The 25,583-nt window shown below is 41.3% G+C and overlaps 1 protein-coding gene across 4 annotated transcripts in view; it reads left to right on the top strand.

Moving 5' to 3' along the window:
- Positions 1-25,583, top strand: part of LOC307039311 (uncharacterized protein) — a 794,762-nt gene that overhangs the window by 14,037 nt on the left and 755,142 nt on the right. The window lies entirely within an intron of this gene.

Here is a 25,583-nt window from a genome sequence, read left to right as displayed (position 1 = left end):
CAGCATTGCATCATCTACGATCTCAGAATAAGATAATAGCTGCTGATAACCTTTGTGAGTGACTTTTGAGAGTTTTTGCATTTCAGTCCCAGGACCACCACAGATGAAGCACCTCAAACCATGACAATTTGTGGTATCAACTTCCATACTGTCCTAAAAAGACAAGACAGCTCGGTGAACAATTACTTTTTCTTTTTGTTTACTAGGCAAGGCAAGGCAAAGGCAAGACTTATCAAACATATCATGCAGAATGGGTCCACACAGCCACATTAATAGATTATGTGTAACTATGAACAATAATCTCACTTTGAATCATATAGTGAGCCCACTATAAAATGACACAATTTACAACACAATTAATGTTGATCAATGACACAGAGACTATTTATAATGGTTTATTTAGCTAAGGTACTAGATTTGATATTAGCCTAATGTTAGCTAACTTAAGCTGGATGCTAGCTAGCAACATTCATTTTAGGCTGTAACTAAGAGATAAAAATGATGCATGGGCCTATAAATAAATGTATAGCCAACTAAACTTTAGAAAGCAAAATTATTTACTTACCATGTCAGAAAGTAACTTTGTTGTGGGCGTGTTGGAGCAGTGGTTAGTGTCTTCGACTGGTATACGGGAGGCCTGGGTTCAATCTGCACGCTTTGAATAAAAGCAGCTGCAAAATACCTCTACCTTGATATTCTCCACGTGCAGAGAAGTAATTATACTGAGCACGTACCTAGCAGATGTCATTACTGTAGTGTCTTTTAAATTCAGAGTGGATTATTCAATGTGTAGAATACATTTTTCACCCCAAATCCATAGGTTAAATTTGACAGATCAATATTTCAGGGTTAAGGAGTCATTTTGACTCAAAACTAATGGCTGGGATAGATTCAGCACCCCTAAAAAACCATAGTTAGACATCTCAAAAGTCACTTTTGGTAGAAAAAATGTTTTCACTATTTTTACCCAGGCCCTCTGGGCACCCCAACTTTGATTGGCTCTCAAGGCGATTCCCAGAGGATTTGGCTGTGGATAAATTGGGAGATGTTACTAGACACCTATAGGGACATATGGTAAAAAAAGCTATTGGTAATAAATTATTTCACGATATGGCCAAAAAAATACCTAACTTTCCCTAACTATAATAACCTATGCCATTTTATGAAATAAACAGATTCAAAACATTTAAAGGTACTCGATATTCATTTTGTGTGTTGCTCTGAGTGTGTGTGAGACGCTGTGCTACTAACCGCTCACAGCCCCAGCTGCACTCTGTTTTGGCCGTCTGACCTTCATTTGCAGCTGATACTTTTCTCTTGCATAATCAGGATACAAAAAATGGTAACTGTATTTCCTTACAGTTACCATTAAAAAACTAACTAAAAAGATATAGTGTTTGTTGTCAAAGGATCAGGGGCCTCATTTATAAAGGGATATACGCTCAAAAAATGGCGTACGCCAGTTTCTACGCAATGTTTGCGATTTATAAAATACTAACTTGACGGGAAAACGTGCGGTCCTCCACGCAAACTCTAACCCATGCATACGCACTAAGCACAAAAACGGGAGAGACGAGAAACTGCGACACCGTTGGCAGAAGGAAGAATGGAGAGAAATATGTGGAAATAATATCATAAATAAAATGTTACCTCTCATTTATCATATATGAAGAATTCATTTTCAAACATTGATTAAAGCCAATCTTAAAATGATTTAACAAACGTCTGTTTTAGACTCCTCAGTGCACACAAAAACATAACTGGGAGAAATAAATAAATACGGATATGTTATTTAAAACCACCTCGAATATGTTGTGTTAATGTTATGAAATGTTTTCTCATAAATGATGCGGCAAGCAGGAGGACAGAATTACGTCTAAACTGACGCCGTTTTGCATTTCTATAGGTTGTAGATACGAGTATGGTTTTAATACATGTTTAATCGTGTTTTATGCCATTTGCCAAGACTTGATAAGTTGCTCGTAAAACACAGGAGGTATGGAAACTAAGAGCACCATATGTGGTAAATTGTACAGCTAATATAACACAACACATTAGTTGTATTTCCTTTAACTGGTAGATATAGAGTTGCTGCAGTGGAGACGCTGCGCACAGCTGATCGACAGCTGATCGACAGCTGGGACAAAACCACCAAATACGAAAACATAATTCAGATCCAGTCGTCATGACTCCACTCCGGAGGGATTCCCCTATCATTTCTTACAGTTTCTCATCAAGGGGGTGTCTCCTGTCCCCGGTACAAACACACTGCCTGAGGAAGGCTATGTGTATTTTTTTTGTCATGAACCTTTTTCGGACCAGTTATTTATTTATTTTGGTGACAATCCGACCTCCATGCTGCTACTCTGGTTCAAACTGCATCCACCAAACAATATGATTTATCTCGACCTCCCCAAAATAACCAAAATCTGACACAGTGTGAGATGTCTTTTTTAGCTGTTCTGTCGTCATTTCCTGCTATCTTCTTCATGCAGTCAGTCAAAATGAATGAATGGGCGTTTCTTTGACTATTTATAGGCAAATATGGGTGTTACGTGAAGCCCGCAAAAGCTGCACCGCATTTCGAGTTGATTGTGATTTATAAAGGGAAACCGGCGTAGGAAGTGCTGTACGCACTTTCCTCACCGGTACGCAATGTTTGGTGAATCCGAAAATGTCGGAACATTTCTGGACCTATTTTTGGGATTTCTACTACGTAAGCAACCTTCCCACGTGAATCCTACGCACGAAGTTATAAATGAGGCCCCAGATGTTATCTCTTCTCTGAGAGCTGTACTGTTCTGTAGGCTAATACTTGAAGTGTGAATACACCTACTGCCTGAATCTGCTTTATGGTTTTCTCCTTTAGAGGGAGTTTCTCTTTCACACACTTCCTCCCACCCCCGCCCCCCATGCCTGAAATGCCTCAATGCGACTCCTTTGTTTACTACCGTAACATAGTGACATCACCATGTCACACTTGCGCTTCTATTAGCGATATAGGCTATGGGGCGGAATGTATCTAACCAATCACAACAGAGCCGGCCAGCTAACCAATAATCAGAGCAGACTGGGCTCTGGTTTCAGACAGAGGGTGAAAAGAGGTGCTGCAGCACAGACAGTATGAGAAAAATACATGCTTTTTGAGCATTAAAGCATGGAGATGTCACAGTAGAGAAACTAAATACTAACAAGAACCTGAACATGAGCATTAGAGCCCCTTTAACACTGTTTTATTTGTATCTGTATCAGCACTGTCTTTTGGCTGTTACAATGTATATTTGTCCTCTGTGGGACAAATAAAGGAATTCTCATACTGTAACCTTATATGTGGGCTTGCTGTAAAACCACATAGACATAAATCATAATTGATGATTGTTGCCCACTGCAATCATATTATTTACTGGGCAATAGAGATAACGTAAGTTTAGTTTGACTTCACTTCCTCCACTGGAGGAACCAATGAGGGGTGGATTTGATTGGGATGAATGAGCCGGAGGACAGATGACCTTTAATCTCGGCAACATCTGTTAAGGAGAAGATAACGGATTCTCTACATCTGAACCTCTGACCCCTTGCTCCTTGGTTATCTTGCTGTTGTTATCTTCATATATCTTATCTTCTCCATTTATTTGTCTCTTTTATACACTCTTCACATCCCTTGTACGCTCCATTTTTAACCACCCTGTTTATCCCAGCTTTATTTCCTCGTAGCCCTCATCCCTGTATGTCTTACAGTACGTGCTCTCTTTTCAGGCCCGCTTTTTTTTCCTGCGCTGCTTTGTTGAGATTTGATCAATTCCTCAGTTGCTTTGACTTCCATTGCGACACTGGGCCATCTAATTTAAATGTGAAGCATTTAAAATGTCAATTACAAGCTAATTAAATTAATGGCACAATGTGATTTAGCCGTTTGGCTCCTCCCGCCCTGAGCAGGAGAGGAAAAAAAACGCTAAGTGTTTAATACAGCTGCCGCTTGACTCGTATAAACACACACACACACACACACACACACACACACACACACACACACACACACACACACACACACACACACACACACACACACACACACACACACACACACACACACACACACACACACACACACACGTCACACACACACACACAGACAGAGACCCTGCGCGGCCTGCTGGGAAATTGGTTTTAGGAGAGGAGAGGATGGGAGGATAAGAGAGGAGTGGAGAGGAAAGGTGGAGAGGAAACGTCAAACCGAAGGGACAAGGAAGTAGATGAGGCTAAGATAATGAGAGGGGAAGGTTGGGGTGTAAAGAGATTTTTCACAAGAGATATGATGAGGTAAGAAAACGTGAGGTGGGATAAAGAGGAGATTAAAAGGAAAGAAAAGGAGGGGGTGAAAAGAACACTGAAAGAATGTAAACATTGACTTAAATGTTCTTATCTCAACACATTTCCCATAATTGTATTAGGATAGTTGAAAGCAATAATATAAAGTTGAAAATATAATTTTGTATTTAACTTAATATTATTGCTTTCAACTTAGCTAGTACAGTTATGTGACATAACACATTTAATTAAAGTTGTTTTACTGTAAAAAGAAGAGGAGAGGACGAATGAGAAAAGACAGAAGGGGAAGAAATAAATGGTGATGTAAAAGATACAAAGTATAAGGAAGTAAACAAAAAATGGGAAAAAGGTAGGAGGCGAAGGAGGTAGAAGGGGAGGATATAGGAAGCAAGCATTTAGAAAAGAAAAAAGCAATCAGACTAAGGTGGAGATTTGAGATGAAAGCTGAGAGGAGGAAGAGAAGGGTGGAAGGATAAAGACGATATTAGGGTCCGAGCCAATGACAGGTCAAAAGGAGAGGACAGACATAAAGGGCACACAAAAGGCCGGAACTTGATCAAAAAAGGGCCTGACGTAGACGAACTGTTAGGAGATGAAATGGAAAAAAAGGGTGAAATGAAAGAGGGATTGTGCTGGAAGAAAGCAAGAGAAATAAAAAGAAACGCAATGCGAGGAAGAGAATAGAGGAAGAGAATAGAGGAAGGGCAGAGCAGCAGCATGGAGCAGCACAGGGCTCCTCACTCAGCTCCAGTCCTGTGAGCTCGTGGTAAATGGAGTATTGATTCAGAGGAGATGAGATTTTCAGAGTAAACACATAACCAAGCGCGGCGCTCTGCTGTGGGCCCCGAACACTCACTGGAGACTTACAGTGTTCAAAACATTACCAACACCACGCTCATATGGGGCCACTCCACTCCTGCACACAGTACACACTCATTTAAAGTCTCAAACTGTTTAGTGAAAGGCTGCTGCTGTACCATTTGCATATTTTTAATGGCTGGAATAACTTGAAAGTCAAACTTTTTAGGGGAGTCGAAAATGAAAAATGATATTCTCTTTGCTGACCAAATAGCCATGTTTATAGAAACTGTCAAGTCAGTATTGGGTTTATAGCTGGTTGCTCCAATCAATAAATGTGATTATTATAGTTCTGAATCAGCATTGTCTATTACGTATAATTCCTTTGCACAATCAGTTGTGCCATTGAGAAAAATGTTTAAAGAAAATGACAAACTGATACTATAGAATGTCTTCTTATGTTTGCTCAGCGTCATGGGAGTATAAGGTGATGTTACATCATCAGACAGGACACTCCGACCATGCAGATTCAGCATTATTTAACTATACAGACTCAGATTGGCTTAAAAGATTTGAGAACATCGATATGCTTTGAGAATGTTGGTTTGCTCATTATAAGAGAATGTTTAATTGAGACAATTTCGCATCAGTTAATGTCCTTGCAAGAGTTTGTGTGGATAAAAGAGTAAATGATCATAACACTGAGACAAAAAAATGGGTGGTGCTAGTGGAGTACTTCAGGAAAGTCGACGGGGGGGGGCTAGTGGAGTACTTCGTGACCACAGAGCACGTTGTGATCAGCTGTTTTAGCGCAGTTCTCCAGTGAAGGGGGGGAGTCTCCCTCCGCAGCCGGTTGGCGTAGTTTTGGCACAGTTCCGTTGTACAGACCGACGTTAACAGCAGCCCTGTCTGTACAATCCGGTCATCTAACCGCCTTCTGGAAAAGCTACGTCGGTACACAAATGCGCTTTGTGACACAAGTGACGGTACGCATTGCAGATTGTTGCCGTGCATGCGTACCTGCGTGCCAGTTATGTGCACCCCTGTTTATGACATCAACAAAAGAGCAGGTTGATGGTAACACTATGGCCAAAAGTATCTATTATTAGGATATTCCTTGTCCTCGCGTCCAGGAGAGAAACTTAAAATAAGGAGACCAATGGAGTCTCTGAGAAGGTTCAAATGAGTATTTTAATTCAAATGGCGCGGCAATAAAACAAACAGAAGGTAGTGAGGAGAAACGGAAGAGAAAAGCTCCCTCTCGCAGTGCCGGCCGAGCAGAAGAGGCTCCACAAGGCTCCGTCACCTCACTATAGGCCGTGTCTCAATTCAGGGTAGGGTGGCCATTTCCATAACACCAAAAAGGAGGACACTTTGGGATTATCTTTTAGTTTTTATCCTGGCTTCACTGAATCCTTCACACTCAAAACACAATAAGACTCTAGTGTACTAACCAAAAGTTGAATGTCTATTTACGATACTTTTGCCCTTTCCTGGCTGCTTCCAAGAGTTTTTTGTTTGTAAGGAGTCTCTGGTACATGTCTGTGCACTCAAATGTGAAGTTGACACAAATGTGCAGCTCTGCCTTGACACTGTCCACATCCAGACGATTTCTCTCATTTCTCCATGCTGAGGTCATCATTGAGAACACACGTTCTGTATGTGCATTGCTACATGGGATGGAGAAGATGTAGGCGCTGATCTTCCTCAGATTCACAAGTGGGACTTCTGCTTTGGAAAACAGTTTCAGATACCGCTCCTCACTGTGGCATCCTTCCATTTCTGAAGAGCTGAGAATAGCTTCCACCATGCCATATTCCTCATAGAGTCCATCCATGTCAATGTCTTTCAGGCTGCAGGCTTGGACTGCATCACTGTATTCTCCATAGGACACAGCAGTTGTGAGGCCAAGCTTTGACACTTTACTATGAAAGCTGTTCTCAGAGAAGTCATACCTTTCACTCACGTATTTCTTGGCTCTTTCATAGAAAACAAGAAAATCAGCCTAACATTTCTTAGCCAGATCAGGGGTTAGCTGCTTGAGTTTGTTGTTCACAGCAAAGCCAACAAATGTGTCCTTTAACCTTCTCTCAAGTTTCCCTTTCAGTTCAGTCATTACCTTAAACACAGAGGTTATGCTGAATGATTTGGCCTCGAGTGCTTCAATGCAGTCTGAAAACACTTTCAGAATGTGACTGAGGAAGAGAAAATACATCTCAGATACTTCGTTGCCATCCTCTCCAAAGCATTTCCACAAAATCTTGGAGCATTCCTCCTCACCTAGACTCTGAAAGTAGCTGGTCAGGGGTCTCCAACACTTCAGGATTCTGTCAATAGATGGCAGCAGAGACAACCATCGCGTGACAACGTGCCGCAGCAGATTGCATTCCTCCACTTCCACAAACTCGCAGAATTCCTTCAACTGCGCCGTTCTGCTAGCTGAGATGCTAAAATGGCTATACACCTTAAGCACAACATTTTCAATGTCAATATCCAAGTTGCTTGCTGCATATCTTGTTGCATTGTGCAGAATATGGGCTAAACAGTTTGCAGCGAGCACGTCTTTTTGAGCCTGTTTCAGTTTCTGATAAACACTGTTGTGTTTTCCATAGTTAACGCTGGCGTTGTCTGCTGCATATGCTGACATTTTTTTCACATCTAGTCCAGACATCTCCAGTTTAGATAGCAGCTGATTTGTTATAGCTTCCGACTTTTCGTTGCTATCACTGTAAAAATCCAACAGTGCATGTTGCACGCCCTCCTCAAAGTGAAAATATCTCAGTACAATGGGGAAACACTTGATCGTACCTTTGTTTGATGCATCACTTGCCACTGAATAATGCAGTTCATTTTCTTTTATGTAATCCACATGCGTCTGGACAGAGTAGGGTGCTAGGATATTTTCGCACAAAGCTTTGGCTTTTGTTTTTCCACAGGTCATCCCTTTTGCTATTGATGAGTCGTTGTAGATTGTGCGATCAACTTTTATTCCACAGTCTACACTCCTGTATGACTGGTGATGCTTGACGGCATGATAAACTTTACAAAGTTCTGCTGCGGAGATTTTGTCATCTTGAGGCGATGAAGCTTCACGGAAAAACGATAAAAGTGAAGAGGCACCTGCGCTTTGATCGTTGCTTTTGTGCTTATCTGTGTTAGCATGTCTGTCGACAGCACCTTTTCCTTTGCTACTTACGTCCACATCGCAACGACACAACGTGCAAAAAGCATGGAAGTCGTCCTTTCGGCTTTTTGTGAGGAATCCATGCTCTTTCGACCATTCAGGATTAAATGAAGTCTTTCGTTTCGGCATTTCTGCGGTTTAACCTACCGCTAACTAGGCGGAGTTGGCTCATGAGCTAGTCTGCTAGCGCTAACGTCACTCTGTGCCACAGTGCCATGCCGTGAACGTGACGTCAAGAAGCACATGGCTAATTGTTTACGTTTATTAACCAATGAAATACAAGATATTTATTTGACATCACATTCAGCCAATAATTTGTAAGAACACAAGTCTTACAGGGATATATACTTACACATAACTTATTTTTTGTATTTCTTTGTATAATTGTCTATTTTTTTTTTATACCCTAAAAGTATGAAATGGGGATCACCTCAAAAGGAGGACAAATGAGCGTCCGGCTCAAGGCTGCGCCGGCAGACGGACACAGACATTGAAAACCGGACTGTCCGACCTAAAACCGGACGGATGGCCACCCTAATTCAGGGGCTTGACCCTTCGGACTACGCAGCCTACGCGGTCCACGGAGGACCCAGCCCACATAGACCGGGTAGGCTGGACCGAGCGGCCTACGAAATGAGACGGTCTAGCCTACGGAGCGCTTCGTATTTACGTCACGTGATTCGTATTTACGTCACGTGATACGCGCTGTTTGGTTGCGTTGCTCCAGCAGCCTGCTAGCAAATTAGCTGAAAAGGATCCAGAAACTTTACTTTTACATTTTTTGGAGAACACCGTCGGAGATTAAATAAAGAGAACCATGGCCAGGTAAATAAGGTGAAGCTGTTCCTTTATCCCCCAGTAATGTTACATTAATAAGTTAACAAATTCATTAAATATAGCTGATGTAATTTAATCACATTATTTCATATTTAAAATAAGTCTTAATTTTTCTGTACTAATAAAACAATATGTTTTTTAAATGAACAAAAGCATGTTGTATAGATTGATTGTTAACAATATTAGTGTTCTAATCTTAATAGCTGTGATTATAACAGTTTATATTCTCCTTCTTCCCCTAAACTTGCCCAGATGATGTCCCACTGACACCAGGTCAGCACCTCCAGGTCCAGCAGCACCGTGACCCCCCGCTCTGCTGAAGTACACAATTAAACATTTTCTATGACCTATTTTTTGTATTAATAAAATTAAACTGAAGACAGTTGAATGACCTAGAGATATCCTATTGTTCCACTGCTTAAGTACACATGTTGGAAATAATGGTTATAAAACCTCAGTCAATGAAATGAACAATGTGTTTAACAATTACTATTTAATATTGTATTTTCATCTAATCACAAAGAAGAGGTAAGAATATATCCATCCTCTCTCTGCAGCTTCATGTCTTCTAGTATTATAACTTTCATCATTGAGACAGAGGAAATCAATCATGTTATTTAACATCACCAGCAGTAAAACAAATATCAGCAGAAGTGTGTTTATCGGGTTGTTTATTTGTATTATATGTGAAGCAAGTATATAGAAGCAGCTGTTTGGGGAATCAGACAGACTCAAGCTATAATCGTTAAATATCTATTAAAATAAAAGACACATACAAAATCAAATTCTGAAACTAAGACACAAGTCTGTAGGACGGCAGTAAGCAGAGGTCTGGGTGGAGGATGTTCCTGATCGGCGTTTTGCTTTCTTCAGCACCACGGGGGGGGTCCAGGTGGATGGCAGCTCTGTCCTGATGATCCGCTGGGGTTAGGGGTCCTTCTCCAGCAGTTCCATTTCTCCAGCACCTCGGGGGGTCCAGGTGGATAGCAGCTCTGTCCTTATGATCCGCTGTGCACTTTTCAGATTAGGGGTGCTTCTCCAGCAGATCAATTCCTCCAGAATTGTCCTAATTACAGAGAAAAACAAGACAAAAAGAAAACGTGAATTAATCATATTAAACAAAGGGTTGCAAAAGTATTATTGCAAAATGTAACTAAGTATTTCAGACTAACAATCCCTAAAGGATCATTTTAAATGATGTACTGTTCTGATTTGAAAAAACTAAAGAGATGGAATGAGAGTCACACGTGCATCCCTTTGACAGCACTGCACAAACTAATATCAAGCAAAAGGCTGCTGTCTATTTTTGATTGTCTTATTATTATTATGGGATTAGGATACATTAAATACACTTTAACCTAAATAAAAGATGATCAAATCTGGTGGAAATATTTAAAATAGGCTTTTCTTTTAGCCTCAAAGCAGCATGAGCTGAATACAAAGGTTGTAATGTTGTCCCAAAGTTTAATAAACAGTATAAAATTGGAACATGTCAGAGAAATAAATAAAGCTAACAGCAGCTACACGTCAGGGTAGCATTTTATAAATCGAAAATGTACGTTTTAATACCCCTTGGGTTTGACGTGTGTGACGTTAGTTAATTTAAAGTAAGTTAAAACCCAATACTCACATTTATTAGTGATTCCTCCGCTTGCTGTTGCTTTTAAATCCACTCTGCTGGGGAGACCGGAAGCCATTTCATTTGAAAAAAACTCACTCTTCCCTGGTTATGGCTAGAAAGGATCCGTCTAGTGTAAATATGACGTCACGTTCTCGTTGTAACTCTCGTTGTAATCGGAGCGGCTCGGAAACATATCTACAGCAGTAACATGATGCAACATACACATTAATGCAGCAGCAATATTAATAGAGAAAAATCTGACTTAATAGTAAAACACTGCAAGGGAACATTTTATTGCACCAGGAGCTATCTCGGGACTTTTACTGCGACAACGTTGACTTGCCTGTGAATAAAAAATAAACCATAGTGTTGGTGATCTACAGTGTTGTCATTCTTCTTTGAACACCAACAAGACCGCAAACACCCTATTTCAACAATCACACTCCCTGTCATTGACATAATTAATAGATAGTTTAGCTTCTCACCATCATTTGCTGTGGCCAACTGATGTTAACGATCGTAACTGAAAGACTGCCTGCCAAAAGTAAACATTCAGCCACGTGACATTCAGCCAAACTCTCGCGAGAGTTTTACACAAGACGGATTCTTTCTAGCTATAACCCTCTTCCCTGCGCGCATTTTACCCTGGGATATAGTAGGCCGCGGAGTGTACATCAGATGTATCCTTCAAATTGGGGAAAAGTAAGCTGCATTCGTGGGCCGCATTCGGAGGAGTCTCGCCTTCTTTCGGCGGAAGTGACGTATGCGGTCTACGAATGCACCCTTCGAAGGATGCAACCCCTGAATTGAGACACGGGTTGCGTTCGGATAGTTTAAAAATCAGCTCCAAGTTCTAACCTTATCTCCTATTCCTTGACCTCTGAGTGAAACATCACGGGGTTAAGGGATAGTGGATAGGAGAATTCAAAAGGACTTAAGGGAAGAGACTGCGGTACTTTAGAGAATCCGAATGCACTTTCACTATCCGACGTGTTTATGATGTGCCAGCGGACGTCATTGTGTGCGTCTGCAGCTGTGGGGAAAACTATGGAGACTACAGTTTTCTATACACGGACTACAACATGGATGTTTAATAAGAACGACGGACTCATCTAGAGACTCTGCACCGTGCTCTGATGCTGTTGCTTTATGCTTTATGAACAAAAGAGAAACATATTCTTCATGACCAAAATTGGAATTGAAATAAAAAATGAAAGTGAAACTTATGCTCGTCACCCTCTCCCTCCGGTCCACATTAATACAAATGATCCCAATACCTATGATTGTATGGACTATGAAAATATCTTAAAATCAATACAAATGTATTTATTATAAACGTTAGTCTTTAACACCAATCACTGTGTATATCACCATTCAAACATCTTTTAAAAGTTGAACAAACCCCACACAGCTCAGTGAAATGTTGACTTTATTTGATCATTTCAATAAAAACTAACGTTAATATTTCTCTTTTTGATTATAATACTGATGAACGTTCAAAACAAAGCATTTTGGCAACTTACCACATACGTTTTAAAATGCTTAATAAGCACCGTAACTTTCATGATATAATTTCTCCGTCATAATCGTTTGTGTCGTGAACGGCCGACTGTTGTGTGACGTCAAATGCTGCGGCTGCAAGGCATTGTGGGGCAGCATTTTCTCCTCTCCTTTCGGTTAGGGAGGTCCAGTGGTTCCTAAGCTAAAGGAGGTTGTAAGGAAGTTTGAAACCTCCTTTCCTATCATTCTAGAGAATTCGAACGGCACTTATCATGGCTGCCACTGAGGGACTTCCGGGTCATTTCACTCCGTTAGGAAGGTTCCTAAGCTAAATGGACTATTCGAACGCAACCACGGCCATTTCTCATTTGGCTCCTCCTCTTCAATGGCGGCTGTGGCGTAATCTTCCGCCCTCCTTTCAACAATGTCCGATATCGCACATAACAGAGGATTTTGACATTTTACATTCAATACATAACTAAACACGCCTTTTCTACTCCTTATCTCTTTCATGACTTTTCATTTAATACATTTTAAAGGCTGCAATCGTTACTTTCCCCTAAAAGCTGAAGTCAAGCTACTGTTGGTATTTCGGAGATCCTTTCCGGAATAGCTTTTCAAAAAAAACTTTTACCACAGGCGTAAACTGACCGGAAGTATTTTCACAATAAAACAGTTATAAAAGTACTGGTGTTTAATCTATCTTATATCATCAAATATTGATTTTAATTTCTAACACTATACACCAGAGCATCACATCTCAATCTAAAACCAAAAGGCTTTTTTGTTAATAGAGCAGATTCTACTCTTCTGGATTCACACTGTCCACCACTGGTTGGGACCAGGCTGCAGGGATTTGTTCCCATTCAGCCTCATGAGGATTAATGAGGTGATAAGGTCTGGCTTGCAGTCAATCTTCAGATTCAACCCAAGGTGTTGGATGGGGCTGAGGTCAGGGCTCTGTGGAGCGGTGTCAAGCTCTTCCACACCTCACCTTCTTATTATTTCAAGGACATTGCTTTGTAAACGGGGCCATAGTAATCTAGAAACAGGAAATGCCTTATATTATTTGGACCAGAGAGAGGAGAGGACTTTGCCTGAAGGTTCTGCGAGTCTGATTCAAACCCACGCTCTGGACCGCCAACTCTAATCACTGAGCTGTCCGACGGCCCTAAAACAGAAACTGCTTTTTCCCTGAACTGTTGCAACAAATTGGAAACACAGCGTTGTCTAATACATAATCTTATGCTGGAGAATAACGATTTTCCTTCATTGAACCCAAGGTTATTGGCCGAAACCAAAGCAATTATTTTTAAGTATTATAATGGTGATTAAAACTACAAAATGATAATGCTATCGGGGAAAGCTGAGATGTAAAATACTCTATTTAATTGTTTAATACTATGCCAACCATTGTTCCGTCAGTGTGGGCGTCCACTTTCTTTTATTTAAAAAATGGGCAGTTGTTTTTTGAATTGAGCTATAGTCTTTTCACAAACAACAGCGTTTTATATCATGTTGAGTTTTTTAACCAACATGTAATTAGCTTGCGTACACATTTCTATCTAATGAGCAGTGTAAACTTCATAACCAGCTGTTCAGTGCTGCCCAGGCCAAGCACTGTAATCTATACACGGATCATAAAGTGAAACTGTGATTAGGAAATCAAAATGAGGTATTGCCTTGGGCAGAGAGCTAATTATGTGCTGTTGAAGAGGGGGGGAGGGGGTGCGAGAACAGATTAATTGATGTTCTGCATAAATGTGTTTTCTGGAAATCAATACATGACTGTATGCTTGCATACAATAACACAATGAGGATTTATACACACACGCACACACTTCAGTACTTCATTTAACTTTAGCCCTGACTTTCTTTAGGCTTAAGATTTTGATAAACTTGTCAAACACTTATTAAATAACTGCAAAGTTTGATTATTCATAGCCTGGTCTTTCCAGTGAAATGTATCCAAACCACTTTAACAATTCCATTTATTTAATAAGAATAAATTGAAGCACAGAGGATGTTGATTGAAGTACTTTTTTTAATCTAAGCACATTTTAAATCCAATTTAATACCTAGTAAAAGAATGGTGAAGCCTATTTTTTGGAGGTCAGTTAGGTGGAAGTCAACTATGTGTGATCAAAGTTGATCCAAGTATTTGTACACTGGTTAAGACTACGAGTTATATGTTAAACGGTTTTTTCATCAGAATGAAAGGGATCAAATGAATAGGCACCGATTTAATTAAGTACAAACTGTGACCATATCAACATGCAATGCTGTTGTTGTAAGGTTTTAGCGATAGTATCCTGTCAGCTGTTGTGTTTTAGTGTTTTGTATATCTGTCTTTTGATGTTAATTACTCTACTCTCTCTCTCCAGGTGTCGGCACTTCCTGTCCGTGTGGCACCTGCTAGAGTGATTGTTGTTCCCACCCCTGATTGTGTCCACCTGTGCCCCATTGCCTAATGTGTATATTTAGTCCTTCTCTCCCTTTGTCTGGTGTCGGTTCGTCTTGTGATGTCGTTATCTCTATGCCTGTTTACCAGAGATTCATGTTACATTACCTAGTTGAACCTAGTGATTATATGGAGAATCCTAGTAGAGCCTAGGAGTTATTATTGATAGCTTTGGTTTTCTTAACAATAAAGAAGATTACCAAGCAACGGAATGGAGCATCTGAGTTCTTACGAGGCCATCGTATCAGAACGAACCGACCAAACAAGATGGACTCAGCCGATTCCACAACGCTAAGAACGGCCCTGCAGGTGCAGTGTAAACTCCTTCACCAACATGAGGAACAGCTGTCAGCAATTAACCAAGGGGTCCAGGGGTTAAATGTTCGTCAGGACAGCTTTCAAGCTACTATGTCCACGGAAATAAACCTACTGGCTGAGAAGATGCAGGAAGTACTCACTCACCTCGTGGCAAATCCAGGTGTTCCTGCGGCAGAGCTTTCCGGTCCAGCGGGGGTCGGGTCTGTCGATATTCCCGTTCAAGTACCCGTGATTCGCCTACGGTCCGCCTCGCTTCGCCAGAGAAGTTCTCTGGAGAATCTGGAAACTGTCGTCCTTTCCTGGTGCAGTGCGATCTCCACTTCAAACACCAGCCCGCAGCATTTCCCACCGATCAAGCTAAGGTAGCTTTTATTGTTTCTCATCTGACGGGGAGAGCGGAAGCCTGGGCAACAGCGGAGTGGTCCCGGTCCTCGCCTGTTTGTCAGTCATTAAGACTGTTCGTGGATACCATGAGCAAGATTTTTGATCTGACATCACCCGGGAGAGAGTCAGCGAGAGCCCTGGTGGACATTAAGCAGCGGCAGAGGAGAGTGGCGGATTACGCAATCGATTTCCGTACTTTGGCAGCGGAGAGTGGGTGGAACTCAGCGGCTCTCTTTGATGCTTTCCTGCATGGATTAGCGGATCCCATAAAGGATCAATTGGCTCCATTACAGCTGCCTGAAGATGTGGACTCACTCATCGCCATGGCTATCCAGGTTGATCAACGTCTAGCTGAAAGAGAGCGGGAAAAAGGAAGGAATACAGAATCCACTCCACCTTTCAGACAGTAATTACCAAGGGAATACTACGTTTGGCAGAGGAATTCCCAGTCTTCATCTTCAGAGCGACCAGCGCCCCCTATCGCCGCGGAGGAACAGATGCAGCTCGGTAGAGCCAGACTCACTCCGGAGGAATGTCAGCGCCGTCTACGGGAGCGGCGGTGCTTCTACTGCGGTCAGCAGGGTCATGTTTCGGCAGCCTGTTCGGCAAAAGATCAGGCTCATCAGTGGGAAGGAAGACGCTGGTGAGCCGAGTGACTTCCTTCGACTCTCCGGTCAGAAGATTAATGCAGGTACAAATCAAACTTGGTGATAATACTATGACTCAGGATGCATTAGTCGATTCTGGGGCTGATGAGAGATTGTTAGACTGGGAGTTGGCTAAAAGTTTAAACTTAAAGGTTGTTCTTTTAGATCAGCCCTTAGAGGCTAGTGCTTTAGACGGCCGCCTTTTATGTACTATTACTCATCGCACTGAGCCCATGGTATTAGTCATAGATCAGGAACATCGTGAGCAAATACGTTTTCATTTATTTAACTCTGCTCAACATCCTCTCATTTTGGGGTACCCTTGGCTTGTTAAACACAACCCTCATGTTGACTGGCAGACAGGAAGGGTTAAAGGGTGGGGGGGATGAGTGCTCTCGTTCCTGTTTAACCAGTAAAACAGGGTTCAGTAATTTGCACAGATCAAGTAACTTTAAGCAGGGATCAGGTAATAACAGTGACATTTTTTCTAAGCCTTCTGACTTTCCTGATTTGGCTAAAGTTCCGGCGTGTTATTTAGACATCAAGGAGGTGTTTAATAAAACATGAGCTACTTCTTTGCCAACCCATAGACCGTACGATTGTCCCATAGACCTTCTGTCGGGCTCTACTATCCCCAAGGGACGGTTGTACTCACTTTCGGGGCCTGAAAGGGAGGCCATGAAGGAATATTTCGATTCTTCACTTAAAGCTGGTTTGATTCGGACGTCTTCAGCAGCGGCAGGTTTCTTTTTTGTGGGGAAAAAGGACGGGACATTGAGGCCCTGTATTGAATACAGTCCGCTAAATCAGATCACAGTTAAGAACAGATATCCCCTTCCACTCATCTCTACGGCATTCAAACTGTTACAGGGAGCCAAGATATTCACCAAGCTCGACTTAAGGAATGCTTATCACCTTGTGCGCATCCGGGAGGGGGATGAGTGGAAAACAGGTTTCAATACGCCTACAGGACATTACGAATATTTGGTGATGCCTTTTGGACTTTGTAATGCACCTGCTGTTTTCCAAGCCTTCATTAATGATGTGTTAAGAGATTTCCTGAATGTTTTCTGTTTTGTGTATCTCGATGATATTCTCATCTTTTCTCCAGATGAGAATACTCATGTTAACCATGTTCACCTTGTTCTGCAGAGACTCCTGGCTAACCATTTGTTTGTGAAAGCCGAAAAATTTGAGTTTCATGTGAACACTGTGGCATTTTTGGGCTATGTGATTTCCCCTAACAAGGTGGAAACGGACCCAGCTAAGGTCAGTGACGTGGCTAATTGGCTAACGCCAGACACTAGAAAGAAAGTTCAGCAATTCCTGGGGTTTGCTAACTTTTACAGACGTTTCATACGCAATTTCAGTGCTATTGCCTCTCCTCTCCATGCCCTGACCTCTCCCCATGTTCAGTTTGTGTGGAATCCACAGGCAGATAAATCTTTCCTGGAACTGAAGAGGAGGTTCACCACAGCTCCCATCCTGACTGTACCTGATCGCCACCGACAGTTTGTGGTGGAAGTGGACGCCTCCAACGACGGCGTTGGAGCTATACTATCCCAGAAATCAGCGGGGGACAACAAACTTCATCCGTGTGCATATCTCTCCCGTAAGCGATATTCTGCTGAGAGGAATTACGACGTGGGAAATCGGGAACTGTTGGCGGTGAAGATGGCTTTGGAGGAGTGGCGGCACTGGTTGGAGGGAGCGGAGCAGGATTTCCTGGTCTGGACGGATCACAAAAACCTGCAATACATCAGGAAGGTCAAACGCCTGAACTCTAGACAGGCCAGATGGGCTTTTTTCTTTAATAGATTTAGGTTCACTCTGTCATATCGACCTGGTTCGAAGAATGGAAAGCCGGATGCACTCTCCCGAATGTATGATCCTGAGCCAGTCCCAGAGAGTCCCAGAGAGTCCAGACCCCATTCTGCAGCCAGACCGAGTGATAGGGAGTGTGACCTGGCCCATTGAAGCCAAGGTCAAACAGGCAAACAGCGGGAATCCTGTCCATAAAGGGTGTCCTCAGAATCGCCTGTTTGTTCCAGGGACACTTCGTTCTCAGGTGATTCATTGGGCCTATACATCTGTTCTTTCCTGCCATCCTGGAACCAAGAGGACACTCTTTATGGTGAAACACAGATTCTGGTGGCCTGCTATGGGGAAGGATGTGGCAGAATATGTGGCAGCATTTCCTGTGTGTGCTAGGAACAAGACGTCTCGTCAAGCTGCGGCAGGTCTTCTCCAACATCTGCCCATTCCCAACAGACCATGGTTGCACATTGCGTTGGACTTTGTGACAGGATTTCCACCTTCGGCAGGTTACACCACAGTACTCACAGTCATTGATCATTTTTCCAAGATGGTACATCTCATCCCCATGTCCAAATTGCCTACTGCCAGAGAAACAGCACAGGCCATGTTGTCCCATGTTTTTCGTATCCATGGTTTCCCAAGCGATGTCGTTTCAGACCGAGGCCCACAATTCGTTTCACATTTCTGGAGGGAGTTTTGTCGCCTGATCCAAGCCACTGTGAACCTGACGTCCGGATACCATCCCCAGTCAAACGGCCAAGCGGAGAGGATGAATCAAGAAATGGAGAACTGTTTGAGATGCCTGGTGTCCCAGAAACCTACCACCTGGAGCAAACATCTGATTTGGGTTGAGTATGCACACAATACCTTACCCACATCAGCCACCGGAATCTCTCCTTTCCAATGTGTCCATGGATACCAGCCTCCATTGTTCCCGGAGCTCGAGCAGGAAGTTATTGTACCATCAGCACATGCTTTGGTTCGCCGCTGTCACCGGGTATGGAAGGGAGTTCGCCAGATGTTGCAGAGAAGTGCGACCTGCATGAAAAGTTTGGCTGACCGAAAACGACGTCCATCTTCTAAATACAAGGTCGGTCAATGAGTGTGGTTGTCCACCAAGGATCTTCCTCTTCACGTCGCCTCCAGGAAACTGGCTCCCCGGTTCGTTGGTCCATTTCCAATTTCTAAGATTATTAACCCTGTTGCTGTTCGCCTATGTCTCCCAAAGTCCCTCAAGGTCCACCCCACGTTCCATGTCAGCAAGCTGAAACCAGTTATAGAGAGCAGACTGGTTCCCCCCCCCACACAACCTCCACCCCCCCGGCTCATCGACGGAGGTATCATCTATACAGTGAAAAAAATACTGTCAGAAAGAAAGCGGGGTAGAGGGAGACAGTTCCTGGTTGACTGGGTAGGGTTTGGACCAGAGGAAAGATGCTGGATCCCGGGCAGCTTTATTGTCGACAAATCCCTTATAACGGATTTTGACAGACTACGGTCTCAGGCTTCAGGGACGTCTGGAGTCGTCCGTAAAAGGGGGGGTACTGTAAGGTTTTAGCGATAGTATCCTGTTGGCTGTTGTGTTTTAGTGTTTTGTATATCTGTCTTTTGATGTTAATTACTCTACTCTCTCTCTCCAGGTGTCGGCACTTCCTGTCCGTGTGGCACCTGCTAGAGTGATTGTTGTTCCCACCCCTGATTGTTTCCACCTGTGCCCCATTGCCTAACTTGTATATTTAGTCCTTCTCTCCCTTTGTCTGGTGTCGGTTCGTCTTGTGATGTCGTTATCTCTATGCCTGTTTACCAGAGATTCATGTTACATTACCTAGTTGAACCTAGTGATTATATGGAGAATCCTAGTAGAGCCTAGGAGTCATTATTGATAGCTTTGGTTTTCTTAACAATAAAGAAGATTACCAAGCAACGGAATTGAGCATCTGAGTTCTTACGAGGCCATCGTATCAGTTGTGACAGAGGAAGAGATTGAAAAGCGGTTCAACGATTAAAAATCAAGCTTTGAAATGAAAACGTTTTCCACATTCACTGCCTGTGCTGTGACATAGCCATACACTCTCACAAAGCCAGCCAACGGAATGCAATAAGCAGCTAGCTGTCGAAGGACGTGGGACACCTAGCAGTTACATAGTGTACAAATCTTAAAGAGGCCCTATTATGCTTTTTGGAGTTTTCTCTTTTCTGTAGTGTGTTGTATAGGTTTTTGTGCAAGTAAATGTTAAATGTTCTGCAAAGACTTGAATCCCTGTGTCCCTTCCAGAGGGAGTTTTTCTCCAACACGCGCACTTCTATTCGCTAGCCCCTCAACACATTGTACGTGAAAGGCTAAGGGACAGGACATTTCCGACACATCTCTAAGCTGTTCACCAATCACAACCGAGCTGTCCAGCTAACCAATAAGGGCAGACTGGGCTCTGGTTTCAGACAGAGGGTGAAAAGAAAGGCAGTATGAGAAAAATAAAGAGCTTTTTGAACATTAAAGCATGGAAACATGTCACAGAGACACTAAAATACATATAGGAACCTCGAAATTAGCAGATTAAAAAAAAGTCCTCTTTAAGATTCAAAAATGTTTCAAACCTTTTAACCATGCCATTATCATTTCTTATCTTTTTTCTTGTAAGTACAATGTTTCTCAAAGAAAGTAAATTGAGTCGTATTTCAGACGAGAAATAAATTGCAGAGTACTTTAAGAGTCATATCTCTCTTCGAGCATTTGTATCCTGACAACTGGATGAATATCTGCACAGAACTAAATGCAGAACTTAATTTACATCTTGGCACACAACAGCAGAGATCTGCTCCATGCACCTTAACATGCTGTTCGTCATAATGTAAGAAGAGATTTGTGTGTGTGAGTGTGCAAGTGATTGAGTGAAAGAGCAAAGAGAAGGACAGAGCAAGAGAGAAAAGAGTGTCGACACTAACAATAGGGAAAAAGAAGCAATGCACAAGGTTACACATGCACAGATTCGCACACTCACAATGAAAATATCCCACATAACAAGCGCACATTTTAGCAAATCAGCACATAAACAAACCCTATACTATAATATGCATTTTTAGACAGATGAGCCCATCTAAATGAACACACACAGAGAGGCACCTGAAGGCATCACACTGGCTGTCACACAAACACATAACCTACACACACACACAAGCGGTAGACAATAGTGCGTGACATGCTAACAAATATCTCTCCAAGGCGAAGGCGAGACAGTAATTACCAGCATCTTCAATCGGGGCTGTTAGCATTCAGCTGCTGCCGCTCTCTTATCGCTGTGAAACACTGTGATTCACCACATCAACAACAGCAGCGGCGGCAAGCATGTCCTACTAAAGGCCCAATCAGTGGCTCTCGCTCAAATCCTGCTACATCGCATTAGAGACGTGTTCCCATTCTAAATGACTGAGTCTAAGTGCCTGGCACAAGTTTGCAGGCGTAATTTTGACAAAGACGCAGCTGCTATGTTTTTTTAAATGACATTTATTGCTCTTAATACTGTTGCTTTTTCATTTTCTCTGTTTATGTTTCAATGTATCTCTTTTAGAGCTACTTGTAAACCAATTGGAGCTGTATTTGATGCTCACACTGCCATAGGAGATTCATTTGAGGAGGTTTCATCATCCACCTGCTGTTTCCTGATCAAGCTTTCTCTGGATAGTTGTTGGGATTCAGTGTGGGAATTTCAGAGAAGCTGTTGTGGGGTCAACTCTTGTATTTGGCTGTGTATTCCAATATATTGTCACACACCACGCGTGGCCTTAAGGTTAAAACTATGAAGCCTTAGGTATCCCTCTGTTTTGCACTGCTAAGGAAGCAGTGTCAATATCTCATCACATGCATTGTCATATCTAAAAGGGGACAAAATGACGTAGTAAAGAGGCCCAATTATGCTTGTTGTGGTTTTCCCTTTCCTGTAGTGTTATATCGGTTTTTCTGCATGTAAATGGTCTGCAAAGACTAAAATCCCTGTGTTCCCTCCAGGGGGAGTTTCTCTCCCACACTCTCCCTCCTTTGTTTACTTCCATATAATAATGACATTACTATGTGACAATCGGACTTCTATTGGCTAGTGCTCCAACGCATTTCCCTTAATGGCTAAGGGGCGGGACATCAGTTGACAAATCAGAGCCAGCCAGCAAATACATTTTACCGTAGGACAACAGAAGGTTAATATATTATTGTGACCAAACGGGCCAGATAATGTTTCAGTTTCAGTATTTGGTCCTAATGCCGCAAATGCGGGCTTAAATTAGGGTCAAATACTTTAATTTGATTGTAAAAAAAAGACTGTAAAAATGTATTCCATTATAACATGTCTTCCTGTTTCCACATAGCACCAAAACAACTAAATGTATACTCATTTGGTAGTAAAATATATCATGCACACAAGTTTTATTATTTTATTGTTTTGGTTTTTTTAAAGCTTTGATTTAAAAGATGCTAAACAAATAAAGTTATTATTATAGAAACATTCACACAAACACATTAAGCCTTTTATTTGCTAATTTCTGACCTTTTGTTTGCTGACACAAAGCCCTGGCTGCTTCATTATTTAAATAAAGGGTGATAATGATCAGTAATTGTTGTTTCTCTGCACCCAAGAGCCAAATAATCAGCCAGGGCCAGGCTAATGAGGTCAAGACACATGGAGTGATGAGGAGGTTGCCGGTGCTTCTGACGATTTACTCGGAAGGCTTCAGTAGAAGCTGCTGGGAGTCCCAGCAGCTTCTACTGAAGCCAGTCCCCAACTCTGGGGACTTCCGGCCGGGGACTTCGGGTGGCAGTATACACCGTGAAGTTGTTTGCGGCCTGCCAGTAAACCCAAAGCAGAAGAAGAAGAAGAAGGAGAAGTGATGTCAGCGGCTGCCTCAGGGACTTATTCCGTTGTGAACGCGATTTACTAGATAGTTCCAGGAAATAAAAGTTCTGGGGACTATTCCTGGGAAAAGTAATTGGTGTGAAAGCACCTATTGGCATCATCTCCAACTTTTCAACCAGAATACTTTTCATCATATTGTCTATTCAGTCAAATGTATGCAATCGTATAACAAAACATATGTCTTTTCTCATTGACCTGTACTTTCTGTTAATTGTTCTCTCTTGCTGGGAGCACCATCTTTGGATTTTCCAATATGTCGATAATAAATGATATTACAAGTAATTTAATTTAGTGGGAATGCTGTTAACAGCAGTCCAACTAACTGTTCTTCTACGGACGAAAAGTTTATTATTATTCCGCCGACTTATTTTGCCGCGCTTCTCCTCCCGCATTGAACATCGCAGAAACTCTGTTCAAACATCAAAACGTTCAGCTTGGTCGGGAATCGATGGCTATTACTTTTCTCATTCATAACTTTCATAATTCCAGAGATACATCCCATAATACATCACATTTTTAAAATTGAAGTCAATGGAGGAAATCTTCAGACTTCAACAAATCTTCATGCAACTTCAACTGCTAACTGTTCATTCATACTTTCACTCAGAAACCTCATTACAACTTTAACATTTTACACATCTTTCTGACATTATTCGTGTAAAACAACTTTTAAATCTGATTCTTACTTTTAGAGATATTACAAATTGTTTAGACCTTGTTTTAGAGGCAGGGGCGCCTTAAGGGGGTGAAAAGTTAGGACGATTCTAAGGGCCCGTGACTGACAGGGGCCCCAAGCATTTTTAAAACATTAAGAAAAAATGTTTAAGTAGCCTTTCAACAATTATCAATAATTAACATTAATATAACGTCATATTGATAATGTACTCACTAAACTTATGATTCATTTAACTTATTTTCTTCCAAAAGTTAATTATCCAAAGCCTCTGAACACCACCCTCTATTTACATGTAATGGTTTGGTCCTGCCTCCAAACGCTGTGCGGTACGCGTCTATTGTTATTCCAACCCAGTTTAGATTTAACCACGCCCACTTCCGCATTACGCAAGGATCGACGTAGCTCTACGCGATAGCGTCATAGACACGGCACACCCGCGAAATCTGAATCTGACAAGCAAAATACTGTCCTTATAAATGCTGCATAATATACAATATAATAGTGCTTCTTTGTCAATATGACTGACGACCACACTTATGCAATGCTGAGGTAATGTTAATTCATCATTTAATATTAATTCCTGATGGATATACGAGGGATACATTAGCAAATATCTGTATATAGCCTATATATAATGTTTCGTTTTTTTGTTTGTCATGCAACATGTTAACGTTTATTTAATATTTTATAGACATTTATAATATGTTATAAATGTCTATTTTAACATTAATAATATATTAACGTTTTGCCATGTAAAAATGAAATGTTGGGACATTTATAAAAATGTATTCCTTTACATAAATGTGCTTTCCAGAGGTGTAAGAAGTGATAAGATCTTGTACTTGAGTAAAGGTACAAGACAAGATCATTCCGATCATGGCACATGTGTGTAAGTAACAAGTATGCTGTATAATCTGCAACAACTGTCAGGCAGTGTTATTGATTATCTTTTTCAAAAGAGCCCCCACCAATATTGATTTTGAAAAATATCTTTTAATTGAAATATGGGAGCAAAAAGAAAAGGGTAGAATTGATCATACCATATTATGTTATTATTGCAACTGTTTTTACTATATTGTGTTGTTTTGTTTATATATGTATGTGTGTGTGTACAAATTAATTAATATAAAGTGTATATATGTGAGTGTGTGTGTATAAATGAATGAATACATATGTGTGTATAAATGAATAAATACACGTGTGAGTACATATAAGTGTGTGTTTATATATATATGTTTATAAATGAATAAATGTGTGTATATATATACATAAGATAGTATCATTAAATAATGCTGTGTGTGTATAAATGAATGAATACATCTGTGTGTATAAATGAATAAATACATGTGTGAGTACATATAAGTGTGTGTTTATATATATATATGTTTATAAATGAATAAATGTGTATATATATATATATATATATAAAATAGTATCATTAAATAATGCTGTCAGATAAATGAAGTAGGCTACACAGTAATAGTCAAGGTTATATTCAATATTCTGCACTTACACCACCTGAGATGATAAAACACCAGTAATACAATCTCAGGACTCTGGATCGTTTACTTTCAGTCAACAAATCCTTTGGAAAGACAAAAAACAACTATTCAATATCCTGGCTGATTTACACCGCGACCGCTATAACTGCCGAAGATGAAGTCTATGACGCTAAAGCTACGTTCTTGCGTAATGCGGAAGTGGGAGTGGTTAAATCTAAACTGGGTTGGAATAACGATAGACGCGTGCGGTACCGCACTTTCTAGCAGCAGAGAGTGAGAGCATGTGAGGAGGGATACTAGTACTTACGTTTTTGTGTATCTTTTCTCAACGACTCACAAAGTTAGGCTTTCAAGAAAGGAGAGAAAGACAAGAGAGAGGGACTAAAGGGCGACAGTATGTCACCCAGTTTTTCAAGAGAAAAGGTGGGTGTGGTCTATGAGTGGTGGAAATTAGTCTGTTAGCTAAGCTTAGTCCATTGTAAATAATAATTGTAATGTTTTGCTGACATTAAGTACTGTTAATATCTTCACAGAAAATGCTGAGGTTTTTCATTTCACTGCTCTTTTAGCTGACATTTAATAAATGCAGGTACATTTTTAGCAGCTA

Source organism: Notothenia rossii (genome assembly GCF_949606895.1).
Source record: "Notothenia rossii genome assembly, chromosome: 5".
Classification (NCBI taxonomy): Eukaryota; Metazoa; Chordata; class Actinopteri; order Perciformes; family Nototheniidae; genus Notothenia; species Notothenia rossii.
This window is presented reverse-complemented; position numbering and strand designations above follow the sequence as displayed.